This window comes from Triturus cristatus, chromosome 10 (assembly GCF_964204655.1).
Source record: "Triturus cristatus chromosome 10, aTriCri1.1, whole genome shotgun sequence".
Classification (NCBI taxonomy): Eukaryota; Metazoa; Chordata; class Amphibia; order Caudata; family Salamandridae; genus Triturus; species Triturus cristatus.
In genome coordinates, this window is record NC_140593.1 from 34,906,047 (window position 1) to 34,927,373 (window position 21,327).

Here is a 21,327-nt window from a genome sequence, read left to right on the forward strand (position 1 = left end):
AGAAATATCTGTATATCTCCCTTGTGGGACACCCCCGCGCCACACGGCCACCAGCTGCTGCGTGTGCCCCCTGCCTGCCCTCTGCCTCGCTGCCTGCCTCGTTGCCGGCTGCCGGCTGCCTCCGCTGTAGTTGTTTTTGCCTTGTTTTCACTGTTTTCACTGTAATTTGTGCCTGTTTTTATTATTTCGTTGTGCCTTTGTTTTGGTTTTCCTTCCTTGTTGTCCGCCTACCTCGCCGCCCTCCGCTCTCCCTTCCCACCACCGCCGCTTTTCCCCGCCCCTTTTTCTATTCTGTACCCTCCCCGCTCCCGCCTCCCAGCTGCTCCGCCCACCCGCGCACTTCGCCTTAAATGGCGACCGTGCGAACGCGCAGCGGCCACGCGCAGCGGGCGCGCCGAAGGCGCGCCAAAGGTAAGCCCGTCTGCGCCCGTCCGCGCCTGGACCGCGCCCAGTGCCAGGACCCCTGGCCCACGACGAGGACCCCGACCGACCCGCCTGACGTACTCCGCCGCCACCCTCACCGCACTCAACACCGGCCGACTCCCAGAATGTCATCAAGCCACTCCACGAAGTACCCACGGACCTTTCAGCTGCCACGCCTGCAAGTTCTCCTGCATCCGGACCAGCCTCGCACAAGCACCCGCCAAGTCGAACACCAGCAGCACCCACCTCAAGTGCATCCTGCTCAACACCCGCTCCGTCCACAGACACGCCATCGAACTCTGGAACCTTCTAGACGCCACAGCCCCCAACGTTGCCTTCCTCACGGAGACCTGGATGAACGCCTCTTCAGCTCCCGACATCGCCATCGCTATCCCAGAGGGCTACAAGATCGTCCGGAGGGACCGAAACGCCAACCAGATGGGAGGAGGCATCGCCATCATCCACAGGAACACCATCCGTCTCACGACCAGCACCGACAACACCCTGACCAGCGCCGAACACCTGCATTTCCAGATCCACACCAACCCGAAGACCACCCTCAGAGGCACCCTGATCTACCGACCCCCTGGACCACGCACACAATTCAGCGAGGACATCGCCGACTTCGTCAGCCCGCATGCCCTCCCCTCCGCTGACTACATCTTCCTGGGAGACCTCAACTTCCATCTGGAGAACAACAACGACCGCAACACCAGCACCCTGCTCGACAACCTCGCCAACCTTGGACTCAACCAACTGGTGTCCACCCCCACCCACCTCGCCGGACACACACTCGACGCAGTCTTCTCTTCCAGCACAGACATCGACTTCAGCCACGCCACAGAGCTTCAATGGACGGACCACAGCTGCGTCCACTTCACCTTCAAGAGAACGACGACCCACCAACACCAGCAACAGGCCGCCCGCAGAAGCTGGAACAAGATCACAGCAGACCAGCTCGCCACCTCCCTGAGCCAGCACCCTCCTGCCAGCTCAGCGAACCCCAGCCAGGCCGCCGACAACCTCACGAAATGGATCAGCAACTGCGCAGACGAACTCGCCCCACTGAGGACCCCGCCTAGCAGACCCGGCAGCAAGAAGGCCCCATGGTTCACCGACGAACTCAAGAGCTCCAAGAAGAACTGCCGAGCCCTCGAGAAAGTCTGGAGAAGGGAACCGACACCGGACAACAGGACCTCCTTCAAACTTGCCACCCGGAAACACTACCAGCTGATCTGCGCCGCCAAGAAAACAGCATTCAAGGACCGGCTGGACAACAACGCACACAACTGCAAGGAACTCTTCAACATCGTGAAAGAGCTTTCCAACCCCAGCGCAGGAAACAACGACATCACCCCATCGCAAGACCTCTGCAACTCCCTTGCTTCATACTTCCACAACAAGATCGCGGACATACGCAACAGCTTCAACAACCAACCAACGCACACCATGACCGAACAATCACCCCCCACCACCACCCTCCACGCCTGGACCCCGATCAGCACCGAAGACACCATCCGCACGATGAACTCCATCCACTCCGGATCACCGACCGACCCCTGCCCTCACCACGTCTTCAACAAGGCCGACGCTGTCATCGCACCCCACTTGCGAGACATCATCAACACATCCTTCGACACCACCATCTTCCCTGAGAGCTGGAAACACGCCGAACTCAGCGCTCTACTCAAGAAACCAACAGCGGACCCCACCGACCTCAAGAACTACCGCCCCATCTCGCTCCTCCCGTTTCCAGCCAAAGTCATCGAGAAGACAGTCAACAAGCAGATGGCCGCCTTCCTCGAGACGAACGGATCCCTCGACCCCTCACAGTCCGGCTTCCGAGCCAATCACAGCACCGAGACAGCCCTCATCGCCGCCACTGATGACATCCGAGCCCTGATGGACAATGGAGAAACAGCGGCCCTCATCCTCCTAGACCTCTCCGCGGCATTCGACACGGTCTGCCACCGCACCCTAGTACGGCGCCTCAGCAACATCGGAATCCAGGACAAGGCGCTGGAATGGATCATCTCCTTCCTCGACGGAAGAACACAGAGAGTCCGCCTACCACCGTACAAGTCAGAGGCCTCCGAAGTCATCTGCGGCTTCCCTCAAGGATCATCTCTGAGCCCCACCCTCTTCAACGTCTACATGAGCCCCCTCGCGGCCATCGTACGCAAACACAACCTCAGCATAATCTCCTACGCCGACGACACCCAGCTGATCCTCTCCCTGACCAACAACCCCGCCGCCGCCAGAGCCAACCTGCACGAAGGGATGAAAGAGGTAGCCGAGTGGATGACGACCAGCCGCTTGAAACTGAACTCGGACAAGACGGAGGTCCTCATCCTGGGCTCCTCACCCTCCACCTGGGACGACTCCTGGTGGCCTCCCACCCTGGGCACCGCACCCAAACCGACAGACCATGCACGCAACCTGGGCTTCATCCTGGACTCCTCCCTCTCCATGACCAGGCAAGTCAACAACGTCTCCTCGGCGTGCTTCAACATCCTACGCATGCTACGGAAGATCTTCTGGTGGATCCCCACCGAGACCAGGAAGACTGTCACCCAGGCCCTCGTCACCAGCCGACTGGACTACAGCAACGCCCTCTACGCCGGTACCACCGCCAAGCTCCAGAAAAGACTCCAGCGGATCCAGAACGCCTCAGCCAGACTCATCCTCGACATCCCACGAACCAGCCACATCTCCGGACATCTGAGAGACCTTCACTGGCTCCCCGTCAACAAAAGAATCACCTTCCGCCTCCTCACCCACGCACACAAAGCCCTACACGACCAAGGCCCGAGCTACCTCAACAGCCGAGTCAACTTCTACGCTCCCAAACGCCACCTCCGATCAGCCACCCACGCCCTCGCCGCCATCTCCCGCATCCGAAGAGCGACTACAGGAGGAAGGTCCTTCTCCTACCTGGCCGCCAAGACCTGGAACTCCCTCCCGACCAACCTGCGCCTGACCCAAGACTACCTCTCCTTCAGGAAGAAGCTGAAGACCTGGCTGTTCGAGCAGTAGCGGCACCCCCCCCCCCCCCCCCCAGCGCCTTGAGACCCTACGGGTAGGTAGCGCGCTTTATAAGTGTCCTTGATTGATTGATTGATTGACTGTTGCTTCATCTTTAATGTGTGCTGTACTCTACAGCACACATACAAAGAGGAAAATGCCTCAGGAGAATGATTTTGTGCAGGAAGAGTCCCTTCCTGCACAAAAAACCTCTCAACACACAGGCACCCTTGCACCATGGGGCAAGGGCGCCTGCATTGGAGCTAGCCAGAGCATGGTGTGCCAGCGCATGCTAGCCAGAGCATTGTGTGCCAACACAGGGAAATGACAAGAATGCACCATATATTGTTAAGTATGGCACATTCATGCCCTTTCTCCATTGCACAGTGCAGCGCAGCACTGATATCTTGACTTACCATTGTACTTACCTTGACAATACAGCTTGATATTTTTGCAGGCCAATATTCTGCACTCAGTTTTGTGGTAGAAAATCCACTAGAGCGCAACGTATAATGATCAAATAGGTGTCATGTTGTACTGGTGTATTGTCACAGTTCTTAATTTACACACAAATAGCTTTGTGTTGAACACAGCAAAGTTTTACTGACTCAAAGATGTGATCGTTAGTGAATATTTTATCAGCTTGTTGTTCTAGTGATCAAAGCTTTACTGTTGAGAGCGATGATTTTAAATGTGTGTCTAACATTCTATTTTTGCACTAAAAGAAAAACACTGCACTTTGCAAAACTGTATTTTCCTGTGCTTGTCAGAACTAGGTGCAAACTAGGCCTAAACTCCATCTTGAATTCTAAAGCAGCCATGATTTGTGTTTTCATTTCTTCTCTCGTCGCATGTGACAAAATGTGCATCATGCGTTGACATGTTATTCTTGAGGGATGCCGGAGGAAGAATTTACTACATTTCAAGGCTCCTACTGTCTGTACTCCTGCAGTGCCCTTTACGGTTTGAGATTGTAAGTGTGTAAGTGGAACTTGATTTGTACTGAGACATCTGGTTGCATTAGAGAATATTCTTTTTTTTTTTTAAAGGATGAATTGCAATGGTTTTAATTAACTATGCTAATGAACTGCTACTACTACTACTGGTTGCATTAGGGAATATTCAATTAGGGGTTGGTGTTGGGATGGTGTTAAATGATACAGCCTTACATTTTGTGTTCTATTTGTCACCTTAAGCTGACAGTGTGATTTTCATTGTGAAATTTATTCCACAAATAGTGATTTTGGATGTGGTCTGTGTCTGGTTTGCTATGACTTTAGAGAGCGGACTCACGTTAGTCTGTCTCCTGATTATGACGTAGAGTAGTTTACTCTGAGATTTGACTTCATGTCCTTCTCTTTGCTGCATTTGACTCAGCCTCATGCTAATTGCCTGTATTGATTTACCGTGCATTTTGACTAACTATTAATTGTGGCTTCTGTATCGCACTTTATTATTGGATAAATCTTCATGGGTTCAAAGGCTTGTCAATCAACAATGCTGATTTATTTGCTGCAACACTGGTATCTGTTGGGGACATTGACTCATAAGTTCTTTAGATTAACACCATCTCCGATCCTGCACAGGGGCTGTATCTTAGATTATCTGATAAGATGGTGTCAACACTTTCTTGAACATGAGATCCATTAGAGACTACCATAACTGCATAGTGTTGCAGGAGGATGGCATGGGTTGTATCTGGAAGTTGAGGTTCAATTATGTTACAAAAGCATGCGACACAGCTGTCCAAGGGGATGTACCATCTGTGGTGCTTCATAAACCCAATAAAAGCTCTTTCATCTAAGCCTGTCTTAGGGGCTCATTACGATGGCGGGCGGACATCAGTTCGCCCGCCATCGTTGCATGCTGGAGACCGACCACCGGTATGGAGGCGGTCCTGCTAAGTGAATTACGATGTGCCTGCGATTATGGGGGCGCATCCTGGGCCCTGACCATTGCAGATGGTGCTGCTGGCTGCAGCATCGCTCGCAATGCGAAAATGCCATGTAGTGCACTTCCCTGCACTGCGTGGCAGGCACCATGTGATGCCTGCCAATTTGTGTAGGGAAATGCGGCGGGGGCAGTGCACAACCACCCTCCCTCCACACAGAGGGGGCCTGCAATGGGCCCCCAAACCCAATCCCCGCCAGCCTTTCCATGCTGGCACCGACACCATGGAAAGGCCGGTTTAAACACACATCATTTTAGGCACCCTGCACCATCCACCAGGCAATCAGACCGATTGCCTTTGACGGTGAAGTGGCGGACGGACTTTGCATCAGCCGCGCTACCCACCATCATCCTAATTGGGCGGTGGGAAAATCGTGTGCGATGGCGGAAGGACCGTCACTGGAGCCCGGCAGTAGCGGTCCTTCTGCCATCGTAATTACCCCCTTAGTGAGGTGCTGAGTTGGCCAGCCTTAGTGAAGCACAGTTACCGCTTGATGATACTGTAGACCCAGGAGGACATTGAAATCACTGCCTCCTCCGCTCTTTCCTGATGACATCGGGTTGAACATCAAAACTAGTGACAAGTCAACTCATCGCGGCTGCAGAGTGTGACAACTATTGTCCAGCTATTGTGTATTCTTGCGCTTCAGTGTCACCTGCTAACTGTACTGCGGCTCAGTAACCATGAACCATGGTCTATCCGAAGAGCAACCTGGCAAGTGCTGCATGATGCTGTTCACATGCCACACTCGACCAAGCGCTGTAAGCGATATATCCTGCAGTGACTCCCCACTGGGTTTGTAATGAAAACGGACTTACAATGGGTGGACCAGCAGACTCCCCACCTGGCTACCACCAGCGGGAATTGAAACAGTGGCACTGCTCATGTCGAGAGCCACTCAAAAAAGAGAGTAGCACTCTCTCTTTCCCTCTCTCCATCCCTCTTTTCTTTCTCTCTCTCATCCCTCTTTTCTTTCTCTCTCTCCATCCCTCTTTTCATTCTCTCGCTCATCCCTCTTTTCATTCTCTCGCTCATCCCTCTTTTCATTCTCTCGCTCATCCCTCTTTTCATTCTCTCTCTCATCCCTCTTTTCATTCCCTCTCTCATCCCTCTTTTCATTCTCTCTTTCCATCTCTCATTTCTTCCTCTCTCCATCTCTCTCTCTCTCTCTCTCTCTCTCTCTCTTTTTTCTCTCCATATCTCTATCTCTTTTTCTCTCTCCCTCTCCCTATCTCTCCCTTTATCCCCATCTCGCTCCTTTTCTCTTTCCCTCTCTATCCCTCCCCCTCTCCTTCTGGCACTGAATGGATCACAAACAAGTGTAATTGTTCTTTGCAAAGGAACCCTATCTACTCAGATTTGGAGTAATCGATAAAGTGCATAGTGATTTAAAACCATTACACCAAAATGTATTTTATAAACATCACAATAAGATATTTCCATGCTAAAAAAGATAAATGCTTTCAGAACAACAATTTTTCATATGAGATCAGTAAGGAAAGTCTTTCCAATGGGGTAGCTGCTTAATTTCCTATGTCACTTTTACCTGTAATTGTTTTGCACTCACCAACTGGCCCTTCGCCGTCACCATAGACAAATGTGCAAACTTCACAACCCTTATGTTCAAAGCAGTATTTTCAGGGTTGAGGGCCTTTATGAGTGCCTGTCTGCAAGTTCTAACTCTGACTTGGTTAAAAGAACCTCTTAAGAGATTTTTTTCCTTTAGGCAGGTAACGCCGGGCAAATAGTTAACAGGTGAACAATCAGCTCTGAACTCCCCCCCACAGCCTGCATTTGTCCCTTTATTTTGTCCTGGACCAGACAGGGATCTGATCCCGGGAGGACTGGTCACCAAAATGTAGCCACATAAATGACAACTTTAAATGGAAAGGGTTTGCTTGGCTGTAGTAAGACTGAGGTTTTAAAACTTTGTAGAAGTTAATAACTTGTCAGGTGTGCCGCTACATGGCCAGAGTGCTTTTGTATCCTAGAAGGAAAATGCATTGTTGTTAGAATTGATATTTCTCTTAAATTATTTAGACAAGATGTTCAAGTTCCATATGATTTTTCCTTGGAGAGATTCTATTACATCGTTTAGATAGACATATAGCCCCTCTTTTGAGTTGCCTGAATACATTTCCTGTCAAGACTCGAGATGTCACAGTGTTGTTATCAGCCTGGTGGAAGGAGTGACAGATTTTCAAGAAGGCTTTGCTTAATAGACTAGTAATGCTTGTGAGGCCACATTCAAGGCACAACTGGGCTTGTGAGGTGTTGTTAGGCAATATACCAACTGATCAGCAGGTCTTAACTGTTACTAGATCTAAAAATAATAATATTTTTCCTCCCACAAGTTTGAAGCCATATGCTAAGGTGGACAGAAGTTTGGCTACCATCACCTTATGCGGAGGACCAAGGATGGGATCATGCAAGGTTTTGCCAGCTGCCGAAATCCTGACGTTAAAGAGGCAGACTTTAGCCCCATGCTCTCCCTGTGTGGGATGGAGAACCCTCCAGAATCAAATCAAAGCGAGATTCGCCTATGGACCAAGCCCCTGGAGGTCGACATTTCTTCGTGAAATTTACTACTTTAGTTTTAGAGAGGGTCCCTTCTGTGTTCAAAATAATTTTAATTCAGTTTTTGATAACAGCAAACATACCAAAAAGAACTACAAACGTTAATCCAATAAAACAATATGTAAGTAGATAAACATTACAATTTATCAATAAGCATCAAGAATATTTTTAAAAAGTACCTATAACACAAATATCACATCACTGTAAAAGAAATTAAAAGGACAACATCATAATTCTATATCTACTGCTTTATAGAGCTGCTAAGTTAAGAGTTAAGCCTAACCATAGAATGTTATACTATTCTAACACTTACTAAAGATTCAAATTCAAATAGACATATAGCCCCTCTTTTGAGTTGCCTGAATACATTTCCTGTCAAGACTCGAGATGTCACAGTGTTGTTATCAGCCTGGTGGAAGGAGTGACAGATTTTCAAGAAGGCTTTGCTTAATAGACTAGTAATGCTTGTGAGGCCACATTCAAGGCACAACTGGGCTTGTGAGGTGTTGTTAGGCAATATACCAACTGATCAGCAGGTCTTAACTGTTACTAGATCTAAAAAAAAAATATTTTTCCTCCCACAAGTTTGAAGCCATATGCTAAGGTGGACAGAAGTTTGGCTACCATCACCTTATGCGGAGGACCAAGGATGGGATCATGCAAGGTTTTGCCAGCTGCCGAAATCCTGACGTTAAAGAGGCAGACTTTAGCCCCATGCTCTCCCTGTGTGGGATGGAGAACCCTCCAGAATCAAATCAAAGCGAGATTCGCCTATGGACCAAGCCCCTGGAGGTCGACATTTCTTCGTGAAATTTACTACTTTAGTTTTAGAGAGGGTCCCTTCTGTGTTCAAAATAATTTTAATTCAGTTTTTGATAACAGCAAACATACCAAAAAGAACTACAAACGTTAATCCAATAAAACAATATGTAAGTAGATAAACATTACAATTTATCAATAAGCATCAAGAATATTTTTAAAAAGTACCTATAACACAAATATCACATCACTGTAAAAGAAATTAAAAGGACAACATCATAATTCTATATCTACCGCTTTATAGAGCTGCTAAGTTAAGAGTTAAGCCTAACCATAGAATGTTATACTATTCTAACACTTACTAAAGATTCAAATTCAAATAATCATCAATTGGTTTCCAAACATTTTAATAATTCAGAGTATTATGAATGGTACCAGATAATGTCAAATTAGCACCTCTTCTAGTAAAAATTATCCAAGCCCACCACCTATGAACTGATATTAATAAGGTATGTTTCCAATTAGTAGTAATTGACTTTAAAGCTGTGGGAATTAAGAAATCAAAAAGTTTGTTGTTCAACAGAGACATTTTAGTGGAGAAAGAAGAGAATTTACAAATAACTATTGTATATGATAAATTATCTGTAGCATGCAATATATGAGTAATTATCTGCCAAACTTCATCACAGAACTTCTTAGCAATATGACAATCATATAACATATGTCTTAACAAACCTATTTTTAAAGAACAGTTTTAAACAGTGGAAGAATTTTAAAGTTTTGCATTATATAATTTTAAGGGGGTCATTAGACAATTAAAAAGTATAAAGGAATTAATTTGAAATGAAGTTACAGGTAACCATTCCAAGACAAAATTCAACCAAATCTTCCTTCATATACCCAAAGATAAAGACAAATCTAATTCTTTATTCCAAAAAACAGATTAAAAATTGATATTACCCCATCAGTATTACTAATTTGTTTATATAACAATGACACCACGTGGGTTGAAGATGCAATTGTTTGGAGATAGACTTCTAAATCAGAAGAAACTATTGAAGGAAAGTCATTCAGCAATGAATCAAGAATAGAGATGCAGAGCAGTTCATATATAGCAATATCTGACGTTGCAAATGAAATCTTCATTGTAATTCATTAAAATTCATCAAAACCTAAAAAGGCATTATTATAGTAAATACCAGCTCTTTCCATGTAATCCCAAAATGTGTGCGGTTAGCTAATTTTAATGACGGATTATGCCACAACTTTAAATTCAATGTATGTGAAATAGAACACTGGAAAATATAATCTACATCATGTCAAATCAATTTAGTAGATTTCAATATTACTGATTTCTTTAAGCAGAAGAATTTGAAATTGTATGTAAAGCTGGTAAAGGAAATGGTGACACTAAATTTTGTTCAATACAAAGCCATGAAGGTGAATTATTAGGTTCTAAATGCTGTAACTATAAAATACTTTGTTTTAAAATAAAAGCTTTATGATACACAAGTAAATCTGGTTCACCAAACCCACTATTGTTTTTAGAAAATTTCAGTTTTTTATAACTTAACCAAGGAGATTTGTTATTCCAAATTAATTTAGAATGTTTTTTGTCAATGTTACTATAACATTTAAGAGGGAGTTGAATAGGTTTCATTGAAAAAAGATAAAAAAGTTTAGGAGCCAAAATCATTTTCATTGCATCCAATCTTCCCCACAAATATAAACACAAGGAGGACCATTTTTTTCTATACAATTTCAAATGGCAGTTAATAGAGGTTCATTTGCAAGAAGAAAAATTAAGGGAGATAATGGCCAACCTTTCCTAGTTTTCCTAAAGAGGAAAAATGTATGGGAGAGTCGACCATTAATAACAAGTTTGGCAGACGGACTAGAGTAGAGAGCTGAAATCATATGAACAAGCAATGTACCAAGGTGCAAAAAAGTATTGCCAATGAATTTTATCAAAAATCTTTTCCACATCTAATGCTAGAACTCCGGCTGGAAACGGCAATAATGATCCGGCATCGTTTGCATCAAATAATAATTTTGTATTTTTTATTGAATGTCTATTTTTCATAAAGCCACACTGGTCCACATGTGTAATATGAGGAAGTACAATAGCTAATCTAGTCGCAATCTTTTTAGCATAGAGTTTACAATCTTGATAAATTAAAGAAATAGGGCAATAATTTGTAACCAGAGAAGGGTCTCTATCTGGTTTCGAGACTATAATTAGCGCATCAGAGAACGACCCCGAAGTAGACCCAGTATTACTAGAATAGCAAAACAAAGAAAGCAGATGCGATGAAAGCTGTGGTAAAAAATTCTTATAAAAGTCTGCAGGAATACCACTTGGACCAGGAGATTTGTTTAACTTCAGAAATGTAATTGCTGAAATTATTTCATCTAAAGTAATAGGAAGATCCAATTTAGTTCCATCTGCTTGTGAAATTTTAGGTAAACAACAGCCTTTAAAAAAATTATAAATATGCACTATATCATGAAATATTGGTTTAGGAGATTCTATCCACTAATGGTTTAGAAATATGATTAAAATCCCCTCCAATAATCAGAGGATCATTAACCAATTTTAGAACTTCTGAGGTAAATCTGGACCAAAGATCAGGATCATCATTTGTAGGCCCATATATATTAATTAGGTGTAAAACCTTATTGTGAATTTTATTATTGACTATAATGAAATGACCATCAGAATCAGAACACTTATGCAAAATCTGAACATGGTATTTTTTTACAAAAAGAATCACAACTCCATTTTCCCTATTGAGAGCCAGAGACGAAATAATAGAACCCAGCCTTTTTTTATTCACGTAAGATAAAACTGTATCATCTACATGAGTATCTTGAAGTAAAAATATATCTGCTTTATGCCTAGCTAAATATCTAAAACCTTAGTGAATTTAACAGGGTGCTGTAAACCTTTAACATTAAATGAAACAATTTTAATTCCGTTCACGCTAGACATTATGAAAAAAGAACAAAGATAGATAAAAGGATTGACGAGTCAGATAGACTGAAAAAATAAATGTAGCTCTAAATCCAATAAAGAGAAGAAAAGGACTCAGGCTGACACAAAAAATAAACATTAGACAATATGGTAACATAAATAGTCCTCTTGAATTGCACACATGCATGCCAAGAATAAACTTACTTTACATGCCCTTATAAAATGCTCTAATCAAAAGGCTAGCAAAACAGAAATTCAAATGTCATTGAGATCAGGTATCCATCTCATTTGTTTCCATGGAGGACTGTGACTCTTGATCCAAAAAGCGACAAAGATCATCTGGTTGCTGAAAAGACTTAGAAGACCCATCTTTCCATATTTGCATAGTGGACGGATCAAATAAACCATATTTATAACCAGCATTTCTCAGTCTGGGATGAAGATCAGTGAATTCCTTGTGAATGTTGACAGTTTCCTTAGAAGAATCTTGATGAATAAAAATGTTATTCCCACTGACCATAAAAGAAGGAATGTCTCTGGCAGCCTTTCGTATCAAAACTAAATGGTGATGACGCAAAACTTTGAAAATTATTTGACATGGCTTATCTTGTCTTGAATTACGATGAGAAGGAATTCTATGTGCCTTATCAATGTATCATTTTTCAGGAAATCTTATATGTAAAAGACCAGGAAATAAGTTAACTAAATATAACCTGCAGTCATTACCTACTACATCCTCTGGTAAGTATAACATTTTCATGATTATATTGCCGATTGTGGTTTTCTAACTCCAGTAATAGTTTATTAATTGGTACTATTTTAGCTTCAATAGGTAGAAGATGGTCAACCTGAATTTTAATAGCATTAATAGCATTGTCAGAAATTGTCAGGGAAAGACCGGCCATATCTTTTTGCAGATTTTTAATTTCAGCTGTTATCTGTGGTGGAACGCACAGCTTGCAATTCCTCTTGTAAAGTAGATCATTTAGGCTCATTAATATCCTAAATAAGGGCTGTGCAGTAGCTACAACCAGCTGTGGTAGTGGCCATGCCACAGCTGTGCCCTTTCCTGGAAGTCGCTCCACCCTCCTGACAGGAAGATTCAGCAGCACCAGCTCTCACGACACCGTAGGGCAGCTCACCTCATGTTGTTCCTCCCAACCATCAGGAAAAGGCACAATAAGGTAATAGCCAGAGAGTGCTTACCAAAAGAAACCTCATCATTTTTTTTAAATGGTAAAGCAAGCCTTATTATTCAGCAAATCGTCGATAACAGGCACACTACACTGCAGCTCAGCGGGAGGCAGCCATCTTGATCTGCACGCTCACACAACTGCTGAGACGTTCACTTCTAATTTATTCTGCTGTGTGTAAGAGAAAAGGATGTTTAAAAGGTGCTGTAAGCCTCCTGGGGTTAGACTCGTTAGTAGCAAGTCATCCGCGAGCAGGGTGTGCGTCGAGGTTTTTTGGGGTGAGCTTTTGAGGTGTTTAGAGCATGTGGTAGGTCTGTAATATATATGTTGAACAACACTGGGGTAATAACACACCCTGCTTCAAATCCTTTGATGTCTGTATCTTCTGTGAAGGTTTGGTACCATCTCCCAACTTCACCCGGAGCCAGGTTCAATTTAAAAAAGTTGAACTGCTTTTTGAATATTGGTTGGGATTCCAGATTGCACTAAATACTGTCATAATAAGTCACATGGTACCTATGAAACGCGGCTTTAAGTCCACAAAATCAATTGAAAAATGTGGCTTTGGTGGTAAGAGTGGATCTCATATAAATAGTGAGGGCAGTTAGAATTGACAACGTCAACTGCCATGTGTGGAAACCAGATTGATTCCATAGAATAAGGTAATTGGTCCACACTGCTAGGTCCTGAAAAACTAGACTTGCAAAGTATTTGGCCTCAAGATATAAGATTAAGATCAAGATTGCGCATCCCTCCGCCCTAATAAATTGGATGCGTTATTGGTCCATGCCATGACTCAGGTGTCAACTGGTTTACCAGCACTGAGCTATATAAAAGATGAAGCCTTTTTACCCCAGTATTCTATGCTGGATTTAAAGAGTGCAGTGGGCAAACCATTGGGGTCCGGAGCCTCGTCGTCCTTGCTCCCCCTAAATATATCTTCAACGGTTCTTACATTTTGTTCAGTTGGCTTTGTGGTCCCAGTGTCAACATCAGCCAATGCTGGCAACATGTTTGTTTGATTACATGCTTATTCTTTAAACTCATTGTGAGCTGACAATGTGAGTCCTGTGCTTTTTTTGTTGTGCTGTATAAATTTAAATCAAGTACTTTATTGTTATCATGTAATAATTCACTGATCGGGTTGTGGTTCCTCAGGTACTGATCCCATAACTCCTCGGTGACATTAAAGTTGCATGATAATGATTTATTGATATAATTTATGATTTCCCAAAAGGCTTTGTTTTTTTTTTACTTGTGTGGATGCTGGACCTGGGCCATGTTTTTTGGGTCTCTGCACTGCACACTTAGAATTCTGATACATAGTTCTTAATTTCTCCTGCTGCATTGTATTCATGGTATTATTTTTTAGTTTAGGGTATACTCTGTTAAGTGACTTCCTTACTGAGATTAGCTGTTTGGTTATCCAAGGGTGAAGTTTCCCTTCGATAGTCACCCTGTTCCCTGTAACATTGGACTTACAATACTTCTTTAGCAGCTTTAGCTTGGACTATTCCAGACTAAGGGCCTGATTTAGATTGTGGCAGATGGTTTACTTTGTCACATGCGGATAGTAAACTGTCATCCAGCCTTAGTTCTAAGAGGCGTTGACGTTTCGACCCGACACAATGGAGGGGTCCACTGAATGCCTCAAACATGGGCCTTCATCAGGACTAGAGAAGTGGGTGATGAGAATATTGCGACCTGGATGTATGCGTCAACCAAGTTTGACAACAAATGCAGAAAAATACGAGTTGAAACAGGCCACTAGGCTCCATATCATCAGGTGTTAACGATCCACCTGGAGAACAAAATCATCCAAGACTGCCCAACACAAATCATTTCTGTGGCCAAGGTGAAATGAGACACAGATGCTGGATAAGATAATTGAATTATCACATAAAGACCACAAATGGAACCATTTCGAATGGCTCTAACCTACAATGTGGATAGACATCACCAATAAGTAACCAAAAAACCCATCGGCCACAGAAGTGATTTTTTGAACATTTACTATCAGCATGTTGACAAAAGTAATGACTCAACTGTGCCCTCTATATGATGGATATAAGGCCATACCTATACATTTGACAGGCTTGTAGATGAAGAAATACAATTAATAAAAGGATCAAGAACCCTCCAATTCATATCTTCTTTCATGCACACCTTCCCAGAGCACCATCCTATTTCTAATTCCTTACAATCCTGAGCACTTCTGTGATTAATTCAAATGTCCATGCATAAATTAGTATGTTTTCCAGAAATTTCAACTAAAAACTGGTGATGTGCATATATGTGTATAAGTCTTTTTTCTGAATCCAATTGTTTTTTGCTGCCTTTCCCTACAGTTTTTGATCGTACCCAGTGGAATTGTTCCTTTGCCTCTGAAACATAAGCAGAACAGTGTGAGTTTCCGTTCAGTTATGGGTTGTCCCTCTCCTTCTATGAAGGTGTACCAATCTATCTCAGTGTCCTGACACAGGGTATCTATGCTGTTTTTCAACCCTCCCCTATCAGACACATTTCCCTTGAGATCATTGAGGTGGATGGCGTTGCACTGAAGCTCTATGGCCGGAGTCCACTTGCTGTTAACAAAGACAACCCTAGATATGCAAAGGGCCACCCTGGGACCACAGATGGAAATGGGAGTAGACTGGGGGTTGGGTTAGCGACCTCCAAGAATCTTTTCTCTGGAAAATGTCCAGCCAAACAGTATTTTCCCTTATACCTCCCTTTCTGTGCATCCTGTCTGGCTCAGTTTGGATATCGCTAGGCTCAGTGAGAATGCTTTTTTCTTTTTCCAGGGTTACCTCTTGGGATAAGTAAAGCCTATCTGTGCCTACTGCATGTGGTATCAGAGAACAGATGTAACATTACCATGTTGTGTAAAAGGGTGCTGTGTAATACATGTGGAATGCTAGTGTTGGGTGTAATCTAATTATAGGTGACGTGGGAGGGGTCCCTGCACAGCAGTGATGACATTTTCTGAATAGACTCCATTAGACTAAGCCTCTCTTTGGAAATTAATGGATGTAGTAACACCCCTAGTACATAGAGGGTGTATACATGTATACAAACATATAACTTGTAGGTCTTTAGATAATTCCAGTGGAGGTGTCCTTGGTCTTCGATTGATGGGAATTTCTTGGTGGTGAACAGTTCCGAAAAATTCTTTTGAGCAGTTCATAGTTCGGGATCCCTTCTGGGAGTATTGTGGTAGAAAGTTCTTGGAGCAGTTTGTAGATTTTGATCCTGTTGGGAGTATTGGTGCTTAAAGTTTTTGGAGCAGTTTGTGGCTCTTGATCCTGTTGGGGTACGGGTGCAGCCGTTGAGAAAGTGATGGTCCACTGTAGAGGTGGTGCACTTAGTGGCTCAACTGCAGACCTGTTGGACAAGAGCTAGGCATGGTTGTTATAAAAGAAAAAACATTACATCCTTTCATGTCACCAATTATTTCTTAGAAAGTCTTACATTTTCAATGATTTTTGTAAGGCACGGGAAGGTGGCCCTTTTGGGATACCTAGTTTGGAAAATAAATGGGTTATTTTTATGAACGTACTTAATTTTATCGGTTGCTGGACCTCCCTCCTCTCTGTGCCTGACTAAGTATACATTTGTAAGTGTGTTTTGTAGGGTGATTAATGTGAACATGTGGGTGCTTTTTAATTTTCAACTGGTGCTCTGTCGGCGTTGCCAGCCCTCTAGTTACCTAGTGTGTGCATGGGGGTCCATCGGTGTGGTTGGTGTTTTTGACCTGCACATGCACAGGGATGGATAAAGAAGGTGTACTGGACTGAATGATGATCCGCGATTGCAACATGCCCCAAGATTACGGTGTACCCTCAAGCCCTGCATGTGGCATGCAACGTGAACCTCCCAAGTGGTGCCAGGTGTCTTGAGTTTTAGTACAGCAAATGATAAGATGTATGCAAAATGGATGCTTGCATTGGGGGTGTTACACTACTCCACATTTGGGTTCTACATCAGTGCAAAGGCATTGCTTCTTCAAGCAGTTACTCTTCCCTCCTGCGGTTGTGGTACTGGTCCTAGTTGGACTTGTGTCCCTGTCTGTGGCTGTTGATGCCATGCATTAGTCCAACTAACTGACCCTTGTTGTGGTGGTGAGGAAGCAGACTGACTTCCCTGCAGCAAAAGGTGCATTCAGGTTTTTCCTGGGCTCGGTTTTGTGGATGGAAATTCAGCTGGGTCAGACCCAGGATCTTCAACTTCTGCTTCTGATATGCCCTTAGCCTGCTTTTGTTGGCCATGTGGCCCATTCTGTGTCAATGGTGATATTCTATAGGTCTGGCTGCTGTCAACCTCCCTGATTTCTGTTTGTTATATATATAATAAAAGCCTCTGGTTTATTGGGGTGGAGCCCGCTTATGAACTGGTGCTTTTGCCATATGCTTCCATGGGTTTTATGTTCTCCATGCCTTTTTACTTGCTGTTGATGTTTGACCATGTGGCTGGTGGCCATTTTGTGTAGCTAGCCAGTGTGCTTTTGCTGTAGACTCTTTTTCCACAGGCTTGCACGTGTTCATTGCTCTCCATGCCTCATGTTGCAGGGATTCTACACAAAGACAGAACTATGCACAGGATTATAGGACGTTGGTGTATAGGGACTGGGTCTTTCTACCACCTTAGTACCCAGGTGCCCAGGACCAACTAGCTATAGTGTCTCACGTGCTCTGCTCTCCTACTCACTCACAGAGAAACAAATGATTATACATCCCAGAACACAACACTGTCAGAGCTCTCAGGAATCATGGTAACAAGACCCAACCTTTCGCTCGCACTCTTGTACTTGTCCAAAATAAAATCTGACAGAGACATGAAATAGTTAAAATATTTATTTTAACTAACGTGCCATAACATGCAGTATACATGCCACAACAAGCAGGAAAATGCATTGCACAAATATAGTCAGCAAAGCAGCTAGTCCATAAATCATGAACGGAGATGTCATCATGGAAAGACAATAGAGCCTAACCCCCCTCACCTTGCCACGGAGCAATATTATTATATGTTAGAAGATCTCTGGGCTTTGTCATCAGACCCTATGCCTTAGCGTATAGATGGTAGCTCTACAACAAAGGTGCTGTCTCGCTCTTATCTCTGGAAAGTCCCTCTCCATGCATGTGCTACCTATTTGTGCATCCTACTAAAAAATCAAAGTACGTTGCCCAAACAACAGCTGCATCAGTATGTTTTGTCTAAAAGCTACGGTCTAGCAGGAAAAAAATAACAAGGGGCATTGTTGATCGACCTTGCACATAATGTTCAGTCAAAATCACAGGAACTTGCAGAGACCAAACACAGCGATGAGTTCTCAAGTGAAAGCAACCAAATAAAGTATTGCAAAAAATAAATACATGTAGTAACATGTGCAATGCAGCAGGCAGGCTGCAATGTGCTCATGCTAAGTTAGTGAAGACTACAATGTCCCAATGGGCGACGTGACACTCATTGGTCACTGATGTTGTTTGACGATGTGGCCTGAGGCAATTTTGTGCAGCCAGTCCTTTTGCTTTTGTCATAGGCTTACATATATTCTTTGCTCTCCATGCCCCTTTGCTCACTGTTGTTGTTTGACCATGTGGCCAGCAGCCATTTTGTTTAGCCATCCAGTGTGCTTTTTCCATAGGTGTTCTTTGTTCTCCATGCCTCATTGGTCACTTTAGTTTGACAATGTGCAGCCAGCCAGTGTGCTTTTATCATAGACTTACATATATATTCTTTGTTCTCAATGCCTCCTTGCTCACTGTTGTTGTTTGACAGTGTGGCTGGTGGCCAATTTGTGTAATCAGCCAGTGCGCTTTTGATAAGCCTGTATGTGTTCTTTGATCTCCATGCCTCTTAACTTGCTGTTGCTGGTTTGAACATGTGGCCGGATGCCATTTTGTATACTCAGCCAGTTGTGCTTTCGCAATAAGCTTCATGTGTTCTTTGTTCTCCTTGCATCTGTGCTCACTGTTGCAGTTTGACCATGTGGCCAGCAGCCATTTTTTGCAGGTAGCCAGTGTATTTTTGACATAGGCATGCATGTGTTATAAGTTTAATAGTATGCTTGAGTTTCATTGTAGTATATGTATGTTATGAATTTGATTATGATGAACATTGCTTTATATTATATGCAGTTTTTAACATTTTTCACCTGCACCTTGTTGCTTCCCAATAGGTTTCTCTCACTCCCTTAGTACAAACATTACTAATTCATTTTTCATTCTTTGTATTTTAATTTTTATTTATTTTTTTTAATTTTAAGTTTTTTAATTTAATTTCAATTATTGTAATTTTTTCACTGATTTTGTTGTTGTTGCATTTTGCTTCATGATCCAGCCACCCGTTGGCTGCCATAGGCTTATAGCCATAGGGCCCGATTCACAGAACTAACTTAAGACAAAATCCTAAACTTCCTACCATTTTGGTATTCACAGAAGGCACTTACTCATTTTGGTATTCACAGAAGGCACTTACTCATTTCGGTATTCACAGAAGTTAGGAGTCCTAACTTTAGGATTCCTAAATGCCTTCTGTGAATACCGAAAGTCTTAAAATTAGGATTTTTCGCAGTTTAGTAGTAGTATAGTTAGGACTCCTAACTTTAGGACTCCTAAATGCCTTCTGTGAATACCGAAATTCTTAAAATTAGGATTTTTCTCAATTTAGTAGTCCTAATTTTAGGACTCCTAACTTTAGGACTCCTAAATGCCTTCCGTGACTACCGAAAGTCTTAAAATTAGGATTTTTCTCAGTTTAGTAGTAGTATAGTTAGGACTCCTAACTTTAGGACTCCTAAATTCCTTCTGTGAATACCGAAATTCTTAAAATTAGGATTTTTCTCAATTTAGTAGTCCTAAGTCTAAACTTAGGACTACTAAATTAAGAAAAGTCCTAATTTTAAGACTTTCGGTATTCACAGAAGGCATTTAGGAGTCCTAAAGTTAGGAGTCCTAACTATACTACTACTAAACTGAGAAAAATCCTAATTTTAAGACTTTCGGTAGTCACGGAAGGCATTTAGGAGTCCTAAAGTTAGGACTCCTAACTTCTGTGAATACCGAAATGAGTAAGTGCCTTCTGTGAATACCAAAATGAGTAAGTGCCTTCTGTGAATACCAAAATGGTAGTAAGTTTAGGATTTTGTCTTAAGTTAGTTCTGTGAATCGGGCCCACAGAATTCATATTTTTAGGTATTATTCTATTTCCCCCAGACCATCTACCTGCCGTAGGGTAGGTGTACTACACAGACATTAGCATCATTCATTTTTTAATGATTATTTCTTTTCGCCAGACCACATTGCTTGCTATTCGCACACTAGCCTTCATTGTTTAAGGATTATTTCATTTACCCATGTACCTCTTTGACTGCCACGGGTGTCTCCTTTACAATAGATGCACATAAAGCAAAGAGCTATATCTGTATGTTCTCTTTTAACCTGATTGAGAATGAAAATATATGTTATGGTTGTGTGGTTTCACTTTAAAATGGTTGAATATATTATTGTTAATTATTATCTAAGTAACCAACCACACTAAATGATATTGTCTTTATGTGTACTAATTCAAACTGCAACAATGCCATGCTTCACTAAATGTTTTTCTTTCATGTATGCTTTTAGGTGCACAAGAGAAGAAACATCACCCACAGTACTGCCAAACAGAAGGCCTGTCTAAAACATGTGGCCACACAACACGTGACGTCAGTCCTCCATCCTCTTCTACCTGTGCAGTCATTGCCACTACCAGCTGGCAGCTTTAAGATGGCCCCAAAGAAGGGTAATGCCAAAGAAGTGGGAAGAAGAAGCATGCAACCACTGGTGTGGCAACCACACAGTTTTATAGGAGATGTCTGCCTGCTGCATAGTCCTCTAAGGAATCTATGGAAATGCCAATGAACAGTGACATTGAATTGGATTTATCCCTTTCGCAAAGTAGTACCCTTATCATTTCAGGAAACAGAACAAAGTGGGCAGCAGCAGCATCCAGCAATAGTAGATCTTCCTGAAATTGGAGCAGAACAGGAGATTGAGCATCCTGCCAAGCAAGAACCTCCTCTTCTAGAATCATTGGCTCCAGTTGTCCAGCAAGAAAAAGGAAGGCTACATGACCATCTTCTCCAAGCACCCCTTCTGATGATGATAATGATCTGGACATGGACGTGGCAGAGTCTGAGAGACACCAGGAGAGGCAAGGGAAAAGGAAAGTTCCTACAAGCCCTAGAATTATGGAAGGGGATGAGGAGGAGGTTGATGACAAGACAGTCATTGTCATGGAAGCTGACACATAGGAATTCAACATTACCCCTCCCATTAATCCTGCTCCAAGGGATGTGGCACAGGTACAACCACCAGCTCCCATAATTCTATAGGACCTGCTGAGACCTGCACCAATGCCTACCTTAGTAGAAGCATGCACAGCAG